Source organism: Ailuropoda melanoleuca, chromosome 5 (assembly GCF_002007445.2).
Source record: "Ailuropoda melanoleuca isolate Jingjing chromosome 5, ASM200744v2, whole genome shotgun sequence".
Classification (NCBI taxonomy): domain Eukaryota; kingdom Metazoa; phylum Chordata; class Mammalia; order Carnivora; family Ursidae; genus Ailuropoda; species Ailuropoda melanoleuca.
In genome coordinates, this window is record NC_048222.1 from 84,608,186 (window position 1) to 84,626,025 (window position 17,840).

Sequence of the window (17,840 nt, forward strand, 5' to 3'; positions counted from 1 at the left end):
GTAGACTGGTTAAAATATATGTGAGGACTAAATTATTTAATTAATGTGCAGACAGGCACAGTTATCAGTTATTTATAAATGATGGACATTTCCTGAAGTCTGGTTCTCTTTTTACTGACAGGTACTCTCTATGCTTCAACAAACTCTTACCGAAAAGTTGTTACAACATATACTTTGTGATGAGCAAGATTGTTTTCACTTTTAAACCATCTACTTAAAACTCATTCATTAATAAGAACAGCCAATAATCAATTCTACTGATTTTAACTTACAGAAATACCAGGCACTGTTGCCATTTCAAGTTTATGGTTTTTTTCCTTATAAGATAACGTTAACTAAAGGGAAAGTGATGTGGTTTAATTTAAATTATTGCCTTTTTGTTTGTTGTTGCCAGTAGATGACTTTTCATGTAAGGACTCCAGGTATTACTTAAGTTTTTAAAAAATGATTAGTATTTATATATTCATTTACTTTAATTTCTTTGGTGAAATTGACAGGTTTATCTGGTCCACGTAGATGGAAGAAACTAGTCTAGACGTCCAATTTTCAGACTAATAAAAGTAAGTTTTTTCTTTTTATCATAAAAATGTTCAAATGTGCAGAGAAATAGAAAAAAATAGTACAACGAATACCCATGACCCAATACCTTTAATCAATAGTTATAATCATTTTGCCATCTTTGCTTCATCTGTTTTGTTGTTGTTGTTGGACTATTTTAATCACTCTAAGCACTTATATGTACATCTGCACAAAATGAACACATCCTTTTACATAACCAAATTCTTTTTTTAAAGAATATTTTTTATTATTTTTTTAAGATTTATTTTTTTTAAAAGACTTTATTTATTTATTCGACAGAGATAGAGACAGCCAGTGAGAGAGGCAACACAAGCAGGGGGAGTGGGAGAGGAAGAAGCAGGCTCATAGCGGAGGAGCCTGATGTGGGGCTCTATTCCAGAACGCCGGGATCACGCCCTGAGCCGAAGGCAGACGCTTAACCGCTGTGCCACCCAGGCGCCCCTATTTTTTTAAGATTTATTTATTTATTTGACAGAGAGAGCAAGAGCACATGCACCCAAGGAGGCAGAGCAGGGGAGCAGAGGGAGAGGGAGAAGCAGGCTCCCCACCGAGCAGGGAGCCCGATGTGGGGCTCAATCCCAGGACCCTGGGATCATGACCCGAGCCGAAGGCAGGTGCTTAATGACTGAGCCACCCAGGTGCCCCAACATAACCAAATTCTAATCTATTCCACTTAATAAATTAATATTAATTCCCTATTATCATGTAACACCCAGTCCATATTTAAATTGTAGCATTGGTTTTATAGATTTTTTTTCCAATTTAGAATCCAGTTGAGTAGCACATACCGTAATTATGTCTTCAGTCTTTTTAAATCTAGAATAGCACATCCATACCCTTTTCACATTTTATGTTGACTTTTCGAAGAGGTGAGGCCAATTGTCTTATAGAATGCCTCAATTCTGGACTTTTGATTCTTTTGCTTTTCCATCTTCTGTCTATGCCTTAGATCTAAAGTCTTGATGAAATTCAGGTAATACATTTTGAAGAATATTCCATAAGTGAGAGTATCTACTTCATAGTGCATGACATCAGTAGCACATTAAGTCTAGTTGCCCCACTGTTGGGGACATCAGCTTTGATCATTGAGTTAATGTGATGGCAAACACAGCTCTTCTCCCTAGTAAGATGCATTTTCTCCTTGTCAATTAGCAAGTCAATCAGTGGGGCGGTAGTTTGGCTCTATGAAAAATTCAGTTCTCTAAAGTTAGGTTGTTTTTTTGTTTTGTTTTGTTTTCAAATAATTTTTTACTATGTTATGTTAGTCACCATACAGTATATCCTTAGTTTTTGATGTAGTGTTGTGTTTTATTTGTTTTTTTAAACATAACTCATTGTGCTTTTGGTTTTATAAAGAATTATACTCAGTTTTTCAGAGCTTTCATCTAGCTGGGTATTTTCAACCTAAAATTACAAAATTCTCTCTTCATATCTTTGTCATTTTGGGTACCATTTTGGTTTACAATAGTCATGCATATCTGGGCTAGTAAATTGGGCACTAGTGGGTTACCAGAGCTATGTGCTGTAGTTCTTTTACTCACTCATTTTATTTTATGATTACTACATGCCAGGTTATGGAGCTATGTGGTGTTATGGAAGTGAATGTCATATTGCCGTGAGTAATGAAGTGAGATCCCAGCAGTACCCACTGTACCAAGAAGCTGAGCGTTGACTGAAGGTATGAAGGCTTCTAGACTCTCACCATGAACTGTGCCACACGTTGAAATTGAAATGTGGATCCCTTGGAATAACTTCTTTGTTTCCTGTTTTATGAAGGTCAGAGGGTGGGAGTGAAAACTTACCAGTAACCAAACATGGTGGTATCAAGCCTAATTAGAAATAAAAAAACTACTAAAATCCATGTCTGTTCATTTTCTTTATTCCATTGGTTTTGTTTCACCCTCATCTGTGATCCATTTGCCTTTCGTCATCTTCCACAATGGCTTCTGTGAGAATATCAGTCTTGAAACGTACAATATGGCTCCCACCACTTCAAACATTGTTTAAAATCTCATTTATTATTTTGTACTGTGGTCTCACTCAAAGCCAACATTACTGAGATTGCAGAGCACATACCTTCAATTCCCAGGGTGAGAGGGGAAAGAGAGAGCAAGACTGAGCCAGAGGGAGAGTTAAAACTGTGAGAAGCTCCACAGACGGAGGAGGAAAGCAAGAAAATTCAGGAGTCTTACAGGCAGCTGAAGTCTGGACACAAGAAAACTGGAAATTGCCCAAACCTGGACTCAGTGGAGAACAGAAATGTGATGAAGACCAGGAGTAGTATTTTTTCCAGCAAGAGGTTAGTTACTTAAGGACCACATGCCCAGGATTACAAGGATTTGCCTGAGTAGCCCAGGGAACACTTCTCTGCAGTAGGATTAGTGAAAGGGAGAGATGAGAGGCTAGTGAACCACCTATTATGAGAGACTATGTTTAGAACTTGAAATTAACACTGGGAATAATCATAGTAAATGGATATCAGCAGATGAAAGGTATAGTGACAAGTTGTTCTATTTTTCTACTGAGCTTAAATTTTCAGATAGTAAAATCCAGGCGTTTGGGGGAGCCAAATTCAGTCACTAGGGTGTAGCAGCATTCCTTTACAGAAAAACAAAAACAAGACCACATGCTCGATCTCTCAGGCCAGAAGCCCCATCAGATTCATTCAACTCGGCCTCCCTTTCACCCCGCAGAGGAAGAGAAGACTATAGGCCCCTCCCACGGAAGGCTGCTCCAGGACCGTGCTGGCGTGGAAGCGGAGAGGGTCCCAGCTGTCGGAGAGGGTCCCAGCTGTCCGTAGGTGTGCACTCCATGGAGGCAGCTGCCCCCCAACACCCGGGGGAAACAGATTCTGAATGACAGGATAAGAACATTTACCAGGGAAGAGCAGATGGGAAGGAAACTTTCGTGTCTCTGGTGCAGTGACTATTCGTTACCCTTTTTCTGAGAAAGTTCTAGGTCACACCTGTATCACGAGCGCAACTTCCAGACCACACCCGTGTTTGGGGCAGCTATTTGCTCAGCGGCTCACCACAGCAGGGTGTGCTCACCCCGGAGGCTGCAAGAGGTATGGGCATAAGGTTAGAGAGTGCCAGAGATCGGACTGCAGTTCTCACTGCTCTTGCTGAAGAGAACTCGCCTGGAAGGGGCCCCGAGCTGGCACCTTGGACCTCCGTGCAGTGCGGCCCCCTTCAACTCCAAATTCTGACAGATTGGACAGCGGATTTCCTCCCTCTGGTCCAGGTAAAGAATCAACAGACAAGCCATCACACAAAGATGGGAACTGAAGTCACTCGTGATGGAAATTCTCACATGAGTGAACACTTAGTGTGGAAGTGGGATGTTATTCGGAAGGCCCCAAGTGACCCCAAGTGGATAGCCTTTCAAGAGCTGGAAGGAACGTGAGGAAGCTTTTTCTATCAGGTTGGAGATTCAGTGTGCAAGAAATGTAACTTCGTGATGTGACTACCGTTCTATTGCAAGCCATCATTCGGTCAAGTCAGGAACTGTCTTTGTCCCTAGTGTCACCTGTCAATTCTGGGGTGGTTTACACAGAGCCAAGGCATTCTGGTTCTCCATGTTATCCATCCACTCAGGGACACTGAGTTGCCCATCAGCCTGGGGGTCCCTGGTCACAAATTCAATCCCTTCAGCTCTGTCTGCCTCATGGTGGTGGCTGGTTGCCAGGGAAACTTTCAGTCCCAGCCCTCAGCTTCCGCGGAAGGGAGAGGGGCTGGAAGTTGAATCCATCACCAGTGGCCGGTCACTGATTGAATCAATTATGCCTACGTAGCGGAGCCTCCATAAAAACCAAAGGGCAGGTGTTTGGAGAGCTTTTGAGTTGGATACATGGAGGTGTGGGGAGAGCGCTTTGCTCTGAAAGGTCAAGGAAGCTCCACAAACCTTCCCCCCACCTTGCCTTGGGCATCTCTCCCATCTGGCAGTCTCTGAGTTATCAATGAGCTGGTAGTCTAGTAAATAAACTTTCTCTGAGTTCTGTGAGCCACTCTAGCAAGTTAAACCCCAGGAGGGGTGGTCAGGGGCACCACCAACTTATAGCCGTTGGTCAGAAACACAGGCGACAACCTGGACATTTGATGGCAACTGATGTGCTGGTGGGGCGGTGTTGTGGGACCGAGCCCTCCCCCTGTGGGATCTGATACCGTCTCTGGGTGGAGAGCGTGCGACTGGAGCACGCTTGCCAGACGCCCAGCTGGTACCGCAGCGTTGCTTGGTGCGTGGCAAGCCACCCGCCGCGGTCAGCGGAGGGACGGCCGAGTAGAGTGTGAGTGTCAGAGAGACACGCAACGGCGTTTTTCCTTTAGGGACAGGCGTGATATTCGTCACGGCAGTCATTTTGTTAGTACAGTTCATATGCTTTTTTGAAGGACGTATTGTATGAAAGTCTAGGCCTTTTTAGAAAATCTAAATTTGTCTGACAAGAAAATAAAAATGACAGAGTAACTCAGAGTTACTCAAGAGAAGAAAGTGAACAAGATGAGAAATCCTTCTGTGGTGAGTTCGTATTTTGAAATATTAATCTTTCGCTCTCTCTCATCCTCCCCGCCTTTCCTGTCCCCTCCATTTAATTAACTAGGCCTTTCTTTGCTTATTGAATCAAGGAAGTGATGTGACAGCAAAACAAGGAAAAAAAAGGCCCCTTGCAGGATGTAGAGTTTCCAAAGACAAGGCCTTAAGGCGTCAGAAAACATTCAAGGCACGTGATGTGATGAGCACCGGGTGTTACACACAACTGATAATGTATTGAACGCTACATCTGAAACTATGATGTACTATAAGTTTGCTAATTGAATTTAAATTAAAAAAAAAAAAGGAAGAACATGCAAGGCATAGACCATGGGTTTCAAGGCGACAGCTTCCTCCCACCCCTTAGGTCCCTTAGGGGACATTTGAAAGTGTAATGAGGGGCGGGGTAGGTGTTTGTGGCAACAACTGGGAAACATCATCCCATTATGAGCAAACAGTGGGTGGGGCCATGAATGCTAACCATCCCGCAAAAAGTGGGACAATCCTACATAAGGAGGAAGGACCAACCCCAAGTGCCACGAGCACCCCTGTTATAAAACTCACCCATGGGCAAGAATACTGAGAAATGGGAGCCCTTGTGTATTGCCGGTGGGAAGGATGCAGCCACTGTGGAAACAACATAGCAGTTCCTCAAAAATTAAACAGAATTACCGTATGACCCAGTAACTACCTGAGCTTCTCGAATGCCTTGGCTCTGTGTAAACCACCCCAGAATTGACAGGTGACACTAGGGACAAAGACAGTTCCTGACTTGACCGAATGATGGCTTGCTATAGAACGGTAGTCACATCATGAAGTTACATTTCTTGCACACTGAATCTCCAGCCTGATGGAAAAAGCTTCCTCACGTTCCTTCCAGCTCTTGAAAGGCTATCCACTTGGGGTCACTTGGGGCCTTCCGAATAACATCCCACTTCCACACTAAGTGTTCACTCGTGTGAGAATTTCCATCATCAGTGACTTCAGTTCCCATCTTTGCGTGATGGCTTGTCTGTTGATTCTTTATTTTACCTGGACCAGAGGGAGGAAATCCGCTGTCCAATCTTTCAGAATTTGGAGTTGAAGGGGGCTGCACTGCACGGAGGTCCAAGGTGCCAGCTCGGGGCCCCACCTCCTTTGGCTCTTCCAGGCGAGGTCTCTTCAGCAAGAGCAGTGAGAACTGCAGTCCGATCTCTGGTACTCTCTTACCTTATGCCCATTTCTCTTGCAGCCTCCGGGGTGAGCACACCCTGCTGCGGTGAGCCGCTGAGCAAATAGCTGCCCCAAACACGGGTGTGGTGTGGAAGTCGCGCTCATGATGCAGGTGTGACCTAGAACTTTCTCAGAAAAACGGTAACGAATAGTCACTGTACCAGAGACAGGAAAGTTTCCTTCCCATCTTCTCTTTCCTCTGGAATCTTGAATTATTAAACGACATTTCCTACTCACGGTTTCATCTAGAATTTAAAAATAAATAGTCCCCAAAGAAGCGTGTGAATTCATGGGTCACACTCAGAATATCATAACCTTGGTGACAACAGATGGGGCAGCTGCCTGAGAAGGAAGGGCCCGACATGAAGCTAAGAGAAGTCTCTCTCGTTCCCCCGGATCCTGCTAGTGCTTCTGAATGATCAGTGAGAAAGTGAGAGCATTTCCAGAAATAATATCAAATGCGCTAATCTGAAATGCCTGCTTATATATTCTGAAAGGGTGAGCATTTCTTCACGATCCTCCCTCGGGAGGGTTCACAGGTATGGGGAATGGGATCTAACATTTACCTCAAAAAGTAAGGATGGAAGGACTAATGGAGGCCGCGTATGTAACCTGTTTAGCCTAATGCCTAGATCTTGGTTATCATCTGATAAAAAGCTCTAAAATTGTGGTGGTGAAGGTAATGATGCCATCAATTCTAAGACCTCAGTTTTCAAAAGTTGGGTCAACTTGGTGAATACTCAGTCAACTGGTTTTTTTTTTTCCCTAGAAAGTCAACTCATAACAGCCATGTTTATTTTTCAAAATCACGAAAATAACCTAACCCATTATCTGCCCTGACGCTGCCAGTGTGTCCTCTCAGCAAGAGCAAGCGTTCAAACCCCTCGGCACAACCCGGAGGGGCCTTCAGGGTTGAGCTGCTGGGAACTCCTGCCGCCTCACTTCCTCCTCTCACCCCCAGCGCCTGCTGCCCCACATCTGCCTAAATGTCTACAGCGGTCCTGCCCCCGCCGTTGAGCCGCGCCTCTTGCCCCTTCTGCACAGAGCTCTTTTGCACTTCCTCCCTCTGTCCCGTGAACACCCGTCCTCATTTGTCAGGATCAACCTCAGGATCTGTGGAGCGCTCTCCTTCCGCTCCCTCCATCAGGCAGCTCAGCCTCTCCCTCGTGGGCATCCCCCATTTCATAGAAACTTCTTTCACATCTCCTATAGCTGGGTAGCCGCATAATTCATTGCCCACATTAGGACATTTTTGCAAATAACAAGGAGCTCTTAATTAGTATTTCACAACAACAGATGTAAAGGGGGAACTGCTCTGGGCTAGGAGGACATGTGGTCATCCTGCCATTAATACATTTCATCAAGGCCATTTCATACATACGTATATCGAATCATTATGTTGTGTACCTGAAACCTAATGCTATAGGTCAGTTATAGCTCGAGTTAGAAAATAAATAACTTACTTTGTTTCCTAATTCATGTGGTTCCTGGCTGACAGGAAGCAGGTTTCTCTCCTTTGGCACCTGAATGACTTGCCCGGCACATGTGGGGCACACAGTAGATACTCAAAGGAAGTTTGTCGAACACATGCATGATTGACAGATGAATAAATAACCAATTAAATAGTGCCTAATAGTTTTAGAAGAGTTTTTGTTCAAACAATAGCTTTGCAGATAATCCTGCAAGGGCTCATTTCTCCTTAAAATGGCTACTCAGGTCTTCAAATGTTCTTTTTTTTTTTTAAGATTTTATTTTTCTTATTTATTTGAGAGAGAGAGAGAACAGGAATGGGTGGGAGGAGCAGAGGGAGAAGCAGGGAGCCTGACCCAGGACTCGATTCCGGGACCCTGGGATCAAGGCCCAGGCCAAAGGCAGACACTTCACCGACTGAGCCGCGCAGGCGCCCTCAAGTCTCCAAATGTTCTACAGTCAAATACTTGAACTTATGGTAAAAGTATAATTCTCTACATGTAAATCTTTCAGCCGTCATTTAATCAGATAACTGAATCTCACCTGGTGTGGGGGTGAATTTTCTGTGTCAAACTGAATGGGCCACAAGGAGCCCAGACATTTGGTCAAACGCTATTCTGACTATGCCTGTGAGGGTGTCTGTGGGTGAGTCACATTTTGATTCAGTAGACTGAGTAAAGCAAATTGCCCCACCATGTGTGGGGCCTCATCTAATCAACTGATGAACAACAGAACAAAAAGGCTGATGCCATGAGTGAGGAAACTCTTCCTTGCCTGATTGCCTTCGAGCGGGGACACCAATTTTCTCCTGCCTCTGGACGCAAATGGAAGCATTGGCTCTTCTTGGGTCTCAGGCCTGTGGGTTTCAGTCTAGAACTACATGCTATGGGCTCTCATGGTTCTCAGCCCTTCTGATTCCAACCCGAGCTACGTCATCAGTTCTCCCGGTTCTCAGCTTGCCGACTGCAGAGCTTGTGACTTCTCAGCCTCCGTAATCATGCGAGCCAGTTCTTTATAATAAATCTTTTTATGTGTATATAAGAATCTATTTCTATAAAATAAAAGAGCAAAAGGAAATCTAATTTTGTCAAGCTCAGCCATGAAGTATCACAAAGGTTCCCATAAAAATAGTTCTCAAGCCAATGTGAAGGTTCCGGTGAAGGAAGTCCTATACAATAAAGGTAAAATAAATGCGAACCCATCTTGCATATTATTAGTAACTCCATAGCCATGTGTTTTCTTTGTTTTCCTTTTTAAAAGAAAGATTCTCCCATGAGAAATAACGGCTTCCATGGCAAATAACCAAATGACAGCTGAAAGCTTTGTGCTACGATCAAGGGGGCAACGGGATAAGAAAAGGAAGAAGCAGAAGTGGTAAGAGGTCAGCGTGATCCTTAATTTCAGAACTCATTGCCCACCTCCCCTCCCGTCTTCAGGAGTGAGCTCTCTCATGGTTACCAAAGTGACCATTTCATGATTTTGACGAGACAATTCACTCCAAAAATTCGTTTGCCTGGTTTGTTGGTTTGTTTTACTCTGAAATGGTTTTTTTAAAATTTAATTTTTAAAAATTGAATTAAATAGGCATTTGAGTATAAAAGTGTGTGTGTGTGTGTGTGTGTGTGTGTGTGTGTGTATGTTGGGTGAAGTGTTGGTAGAAGTTTAAGAAGGGGACTACTCCAATTTCTATACCAAGCTGCCCCAGAGATAGGGGGATTCTTACCCAGGGTGCAGTTCAGGTGTGAAGACTTTGGAGGTTTAACCACAATGAAGAAGCCAGGAAGAGTCTAGAAGACTTTGTCAATCCTCCAAGCCAAAAATGCATTGTTTTCTCCCAAATGCACTCAGTATCTATTAAGAACCTACTTTGTGTTTGCCATTATACAGGGTGACTTCAATTCTTTGCCTTCAAATAGACGTGACATTTATTCTCATAAATCTATCAAGTGATTTCTTTTTTCTAACTCAGTCTACACTGCATTTCTAAGCTCAGTATCCAGGAATAATGGACTTTAAAAACTCTTTGTGCATAGACAATATTATTTCATCGCATAGCCCAGTTGCTATGCTTCTTTTAATGTTCAAAAAATACATAACATCTTCAGCTTTTATTTCTTCATGCATAACCTCCAAAGGTTAAAAATGATCAGACTTTCCTTATTTCTTCTTAATTCTTGCCCTTTGATCTTTGGGGGAAAATGTATTTAAAGACTATTGCTCACAGAGGGTTTTTTAAAAAATATCTTATTTCCTAGAGCCCACTGATATTTCGTAAGATTTGTTCATTTTATTCACCTTTGGGTACTAAACTAGGAACATATCTAACTTTTAAAAACTATTAAAAAAAAGTTATATTTCACTGCTTTTAGTTAAGATGACTGTGTTTCTGAAAGTTCTCACGATGCTAAAAAATAACAAATCAAGGCACTGAACACAGATAACTTCATTGAACTGTATTAAAAAGAAATAAAAAAGAAATGAAAAAAGTCATATGGCTTCTTTACTATTGTATAAAACAAAAGCCCATCTAAGTAGGCAAATGTTCATATGAAGTGCATTTAAACCAGAAAATGGTAAGGATTCCAATTTGGGTCTTCATTATTTAATTTGCTTTGGTGGAGGGGTGCTTTTTTCCCCCTATTGTCCTTGTGACAACTTCTTGGCAACCAGAGAATATCGGACAAATCAATATGACGGAAACACCAAGTCACCTGTGAGCTGATCTCAGTCATTTAGACTGTAAACTCCAAGAGGGAGCAATTATGCCTTGTTCATCTTGCCTGTCCTTTATGACCTGCATGGTGGAATGCTTATAAGAGATGCCCAGTATAGGTTTCCGTACCTATGAAAAGTCTTATTGCCTTCTGTTTCTATAATAGCTTATACTACCCGGTAGACCTGTATTACGGTGCTTACCAATGATAAATGAAAAAAAGAAAGAGAGAGAGAAGAGGGGGGGAAAAGAGATACGGAGGGGACAGATCACTAATACAAACCACATTCCTTGTTCCTGACTCTGAGCTCCCCACCTGGGCTGGGTCAGATGCTCGGCCTCCCAACAGAGGGTAAGACCCCAGATAGGCTATCATTCCTTGACAGGAGAGCTGTGTGCGCGTGCACAGAGCCTGGAGAGCAACAGAACAGCAGTATGTGACGCCATATGCCTCTGATAGAATGAGTGGCTTCCTGTAGGCGCTAAAGACAGCAGTACCAGGTCTCCCCAGATGCAGCCATCAACTTGGAAGGAGCTGGAGAACAGTTCTTCCCCTTGGCATATCTAAATCCTCTGAAAGAATCCACGACGCTCAGATGGTTTCTTCTTCCTTTCTGCAGGTGGTTTCATTGCTATCTTATGCTGGGAGAAGAATTCAGCAGACAAAAAGGGACTATTCCCTCTTATTTATACAGCATTTTCCCCTCCAGTGAGAAGAAAACTGCTACTCATCCAAAAATATCTCATTCCAATAGGGAGTTTATAGCATTTGCTTCCCACCAAAACAAAACCCTCAATCCGTGAAATCTGAGACCTTGCCAATTTAATGGATCCCTAATAATTTTTAAATAGCATGCATTATTTTAATGCTTTAAACAGTTGGAAGGTTACTGAGGGATACGTTGGCAGAGTCTCTATTTTCTTTTAAAAAACAAATTCATAAAAATGAAGTGTTCTACATTATTTCATATCATTATTTTGGCAATTTTATGACAACAAAGTTCTGAGTCTATTATATAGTCTGAATTCTAAAAAGATTCAATTGATTACAGAAAAATTTATTTAAAAATTTGCTTTTCCATTTTCCCCCCTCTGGCTAATTCCTGAGTTTTGTTATACTTACTATTTAAAGGATCTAATTTATTTTTCATGGCCCATCACCAGCATCCAAGATAATATCCAATTTCTTAATTCTGAACTCTGCCTTGAGTGACTTCCAAAATAAATGAAATGAAAATACCTCAGGGCAGCCTTTGTTTATACACGGTGGCAAAATTAAGTTAAACGGATCACTGCACTGGGGACACTTGTGAGCCTCTACTCTGTGCGCTGGCAGGCAGAAGCCTTCTTCTACCTTCACTTTAGATCAAACAGGATTGTTTGAGCCCCTCCTCTGAGCAAAACGCAGAGCTGAAAATACAAAAGTGGGTCACGCTCAGCCTCTGAACGGATGATCTTTGTTGGAGTAGGTTCTTTTTTTTTTTTTTTTAATTTTTTAAAGATTTTATTTATCTATTCGACAGAGATAGAGACAGCCAGCGAGAGAGGGAACACAAGCAGGGGGAGTGGGAGAGGAAGAAGCAGGCTCATAGCAGAGGAGCCTGATGTGGGGCTCGATCCCATAACGCCAGGATCACGCCCTGAGCCGAAGGCAGACGCCCAACCGCTCTGCCACCCAGGCGCCCCTGTTGGAGTAGGTTCTTAAACTGTGATGTCACTGTGCCCTGTATCCGTAGAAGTGAAATGTTTCTTTTTCTCACTGGGTTTCAGAATGTGGATGAGTTCACTTACAAGCCGTTCTTTGTGTCATTAGTGTGCTTGCCTCTCCATCGTCGAGGTTTCATCCTGACGCCTGTCAATTGCAAAAGGGGAGATTAATGAAATGCTTCAAAAGACCGTCTGAGCCACAGTCTCCTCCTTCTGGATTGGGAGAAAATGTCTGTGGTAGAGAGACTAGATGGCATAAGGAGGTCGTCCCTGTCTGATTGGAGCCATCTCTGAGGATGGCGCTCCCCGCAGAGCCAGGGAGCGCTTTTTGTTCATTTCCATACACATCACGTGTTGTCTAATACTCAGCCATGGCCTTGGCACACAGTAAACCACCAGTAAAAGTTTTCATCAGTGGATGGATAATGGGTGGATTTTGAGGACATATGTGGATTAAAATGTGTAGGAAGCCAATGTTTGACTTAACACCTAGACATCATTGTAACTGATATTTTTCAATAATTCCATTCTTGCAAAGCCTTGTTTCCATTTGGGTTCAATTACGTAGGGAAAAATCTCCTCACTTCCCACCCTCTTATAATTAAAAAGCATGTTCTGTTAAGACTCTTTCAAAATGTTTTCCCCCGCCAACTCCCGAAGCTTGCTGGTTTGGCTGACCCAGTGTGACTCAACATCCATGGAATATAAGAACACATATAGCTTTTAGAATTCAGGTGAAATGGAATCGGGGAGCAGATTAAGTTAGCCTCGAGATACTAAACCTCAGAGGACCATTTTAACATGAGTGTTTTAATGTTGATAGCCCCAGCCGGGAGGCTATACGAGTCACAGACAAATGGCCAACTTATCATCTTTCCTAAATTGTTGGCAAAGTTCTCCCAAAACAATCCAAGGCAAAAAAATCTGGCCTTGGGTAACCAGCAAGTTTTGTCAACAAATGCAGCCTTTTCCACTCTCCCCACATTCACATGAACCCAAATGGCAACAGCATGCCAAGAATCGACTGCTCTGACCCAAATGGCAACAGCATGCCAAGAATCGACTGCTCTGAGCATTTGCTTGCTTGTCTCTTGGGTGGGTTCGTTCACTTTTAATCTAGTGCATCGAGTAGTCACTTAGTTTAAATTCTGGTGACTCTGTTTACATGACATAGAAGATGTGTAGTTCTAGACCAATGCCAAAAACACCTAGATTTTTTTTTAAAAAAATTTAGTACCATAAGAAAATACTTTTTGTTAGTATTTACTAGCATTCAAACGAGGGAGAAGAGAGGCAATTAACTTAATAAAATAAATTAAAAATGTAATTTAAAAATACATTTTCTTTAAAAATATTGCTTTAATTTATTGTATACTCCATGAGAAATGTTTTGTTAACCCAAGTGATCTGGAGAATTCCCAGCTTCCTACTTTTCTTATACCCTTACCACATCCCCTGTGGTAGTAATGTTAGGTGGGGGGAATTTGGAGGAGGGGGAGAAGAACTCATAGCTGAACATCAGAAGGTAGGGAAACTAATTTACAGCCAACTTTATTTTTTTTCCTGTGGATATTCATGGGTAAGGTGGCTATATCAAGTTTTCTGAGTCAAATGGAATATTGGCATATTTTTCTTCAAATGAAGTACATGACCGTAACATTTCAGAATTATAAAGTTTTACATTTTAAATCTATTAGCATCTTCACATTGATTTTCAGCTGAATAATCAACTACATTCTTTGCATTTTGGGGTATTAATTCATTGTTTTGTCAAATATTACATGGCTGGATGCTAAAATTTCATTATTAGACCATCCACTTGTTTCAAGTACTTGAAAAAGAGACTGAATTAAGCATTCAGACTCTTAAAGTTTGTGCCAAATATTTATCAGGCCTGAATTACTAGTTTTTCCATCTTCCTAAGTGACTATCTTGTACCAAACCCCTCACTGCCTTCTGATTGGAATCTTGGTCTCTTCTAACACCAACACTGTGCTGGTTCCAAAACTCTGTATGAGGTTCCAGTCCTCATTTTCCCATTTCACTGTGTCTCCCCACCTGCAAGATCATGGAAAAATGTGGTCAACACTAATGAAAGGACTTGGAGGTTTTCACTCTCTGTAGACTGAACAGTTGTTTGTTGGGAATTGTTCACTTGGATTCCTATACGGGGATGGAATGGAACATACTCCAGCTGACGCTATTCAAAGCAAGAAAATATATCATGATTAACTTGACAAATGACTCCAAACCCAGCACTGCTGCTTGGGAATTTTCCCTTTGAGTACATTGCTTCGGACAAGTTTATGTACCAAATAAAAAAGAAACTTGTTCCATTCGACCGCAAGTATAAGCACTCTGAAGTTTCACAAGACTTTCTCCTCCTTCTTTTCCTTCCTCTTCTTTTTTTTTAGCCTGTCTCTCCCACCTCTTTTTTTTTTTTTAACTTCAGATTAGCCATTTCGTCCTTCAATGTTGTTTAAATCAAGGGGAAGTGCGGCCTGGCTCTAAGCTAGTGACAAGTTTCCCCAATTGCTAACTTTCCTCCCTTTTCAAAAGCAGGCTTGAGGGGAAAAAAATGGCACTCCTTTCACACATGGGAAGACAGACCCATGCACAAAAAGTAAGGTCAGGACATGTGTGCAATGTGCATGCACACATACACACACCCCCAGGCACATAAACTGTGGTAAAACACGCACTGCCTAACAGTCACCATTTCCATGTTTGTGAGCGTGCGGTTCAGTGATACTAAGAACGTCTACATTGTTGTGCAGCCATCATCACCGTCCCTCTCCAGAACATTTTCTCCTTCCCACACTGAAGCTCAGTACCTTTTAAACAAGAATTGCCCATGTTCTTCTGCCTCCAGCCCCTGGTAACCACTACTGGACTTTCTGTCTCTATGAATTTCCCTGGTTAGGCACGTCCTATACATGGAATTGCACAATATCTGTTTTTTGTCTCTAGCATATTTCAATCAGCGTGTTTTTCAAGGCTCACCCATGTTGTAGCATGGATCTGAATTTCATTCCTTTTTAAGGCTGAATAATAGTTCAGTGTATGTGCATACATTTTGCTCAGCCATTCCTCTGTGGATGGACAACGGGACCCAAGAAGAGGATAAGCAGGACCTGGGAATCAAACACTCCAGGTAGTGGAGGGAGAGCTTTCACACACTCCTCAACTACAAGATGATGACGACTTTCTGAGCACGCATATATGCTTGTAATACTCCAAAAGGCAAGGTCTCCTAGATAAAACCTGGGTAAAAAGTAGAGTAATAAAAGAATATTGAGTAACAGGTGTCAAGGCGATGTCAGAGTCAGAGTCCTGAGAGCAAGACTTGCTGGCCCCACTGAAGGGACAGACACCTCATTGGGGGGAGCATGGGGAGACTGTCTGCAGGCCAGGCCCCAAAGATCACTATGCTTTTAATGACTAAGGATGGTTACCCAATGTTCTGTCTTTCTGTGAAAAACAGAGACAAACTCAACTCAAAACAATATATATATATTTCTTCTTATAACAATAAAGAAACATAAGGAATTGGCTCACTTCCCTGAGTCTTTTGAAATATGAGAACACTCTTTTTAAGTGTCATTATCAGCATCCTAAAAAAAAAGTATTTGTGTGTCTTTCTGTCTTCAGAATGTGCTGCATTTTTCTTTTAAAAAAAAAAAAGATTTTATTTATTTATTTGAGAGAGAAAGACAGCCAGCGAGAGAGGGAACACAAGCAGGGGGAGTGGGAGAGGAAGAAGCAGGCTCCCAGCGGAGGAGCCTGATGTGGGGCTTGATCCCAGAACGCTGGGATCGCGCCCTGAGCCGAAGGCAGTCGGTTAATGACTGTGCCACCCAGGCGCCCCTGCTGCATTTTTCTACAAGAGTTCTCGTGACTCTTGGTATACTGGCCATGGCCTGGGCTTAGAGGGGAGCCCCCTCTGTCCTTTACCCCTTCCTCAGCGGGAGACTTTTCTGAGAAACACAGGTAATGGCAGAGGTCAGGCTATGCTACCCTTCAGCACATTTAATGCTAGTTTTGGTGAGAAGGAAATGAATGCATGGCTCCGCGTTCTCCTCCCTGCCTCCCTGGCCTCTGTTGTTGAGATGGAGAAAAGAGCCTCCCTGAGCCGTCTTTACAGCTCCTCTGAGACAGGGTTAACTGTTGACCAGAAAACAGCAAAACCAATGTCCGGACTAAGAACCTGGAGGCTGAGAGCGCCTGGGAGACAGGGATCCTGACCCCTGCTCTGTCCCTCAACTGGCCACTGATGAAGCACAAAGAAGGGAACTGATCTCCAGGACTCTAAACAAATCTTTCACCTATCTTTGGAACAGTGCAACCTTTCCTACTCTTGTGACTTTTTCCTTAACCTTTATAATTAGTTTCTCTAATTCCTCCCTAACTTTGTACATATTCGTAGCTATTCAACATACACACCTGTTGAGTTGCCAATGCTGGAAATAGTGCTTCCACCCGTATCTCTGTAGTTTTCAGTGAGAATTTACAAATGGGTGGACATTCTATAACACAAAATTTTGTTTTTTAATATAATGAAGAAACACAGAATGTCAGAGCAGTATTTGTATGTAGACAATACTTGTAGGTATATGTGTACTCACGTGTGTGTTCTAGGTGACGGCAGACAATCAAATAAAACCCTGCAACTGGAAAAGGTAGCTTCCCAGAAGAAAACTCAAAATGTGGTATAATTTTTCTGAGACCAAATCAGACCTTCAGATTCATCAAGACCAAATCAGCTCACACAATTATCTACAACTGAATGTAAATATAGAATTTTGTGTGTTTCCTATTCATTCAGTTGAATTTCATTACCACATAGATTTAAATTCAGTGTATATTGTGAGTCGGCGTTGGGAAGCTTTCACAAGAATGCTCTACTTCAAGTTTAAGTTCCCTATACATAGAATCATAGAATCCTGGGGGTGAAAATGACTTAAAGTCACTTTGTTCAATGATCAGAGACTCAAATCTCTCTCTAATATTCTTCCAACACGACTGCCAGTCAAAGCTTGAATGTCTCAAATGACAGAGGACTCAGTGTCTCCCATGTCTCCCAAACCAACCAATCCATTTTTGAAGAGCTCTATCAGAAAATACTCCCTTCTTATCTCCCATATTTTTTAAGCTTAAATCAGTTTTCATGGCGTTCCCCCTTAATCACTGGTATCTACCTCCCGTGCCCTTGGGAGAACCTTCTTCTTAACAACCTTCAGAGTAGTTGAGGAGTATTTGAGTATTTGAGTTAGCATGTCCTCTTGAATCTTCTCCTATCCACATGGATCCTGTTTCTTTGATTCTTCCTAATGTGGCAAGGTTTTGTGTCCCCTCGCCAACCTGGTTCAATGTATCTCCTGTGATTTATCCCATTTTTGGGCTTGTATTCCACCCCAAGCATGGTATCCACAGTCAGACACAGTGTGTTGGGTTTGGTAACTTTCTGTCAATAATTTGGCACTTTGATGGCTTTTTTTCACTTATGACAGATTGCATTTCTTGACATGAGCCTTCGACATGACTCCAGTTCACTTTGAAGGCTTACCTTGGTCACTGGCTATGAAAACTTCCAGGCTCAGTTTCAGGGAACAGTTTAATGATGGGTCTGAGT

General features: G+C 42.4%; 1 long non-coding RNA gene across 4 annotated transcripts in view; it reads left to right on the plus strand.

Moving 5' to 3' along the window:
* Positions 1-2,440, plus strand: part of LOC109489186 — a 36,976-nt gene extending 34,536 nt beyond the window's left edge. For all 4 annotated transcript variants that reach the window (XR_004625781.1, XR_004625780.1, XR_004625779.1 and 1 more), the window contains exons 3-4: positions 498-560; positions 2,151-2,440. This is a non-coding gene — a long non-coding RNA (uncharacterized LOC109489186). The remainder of the gene's footprint in view (positions 1-497; positions 561-2,150) is intronic.
* Positions 2,441-17,840: the final 15,400 nt, after the last annotated feature.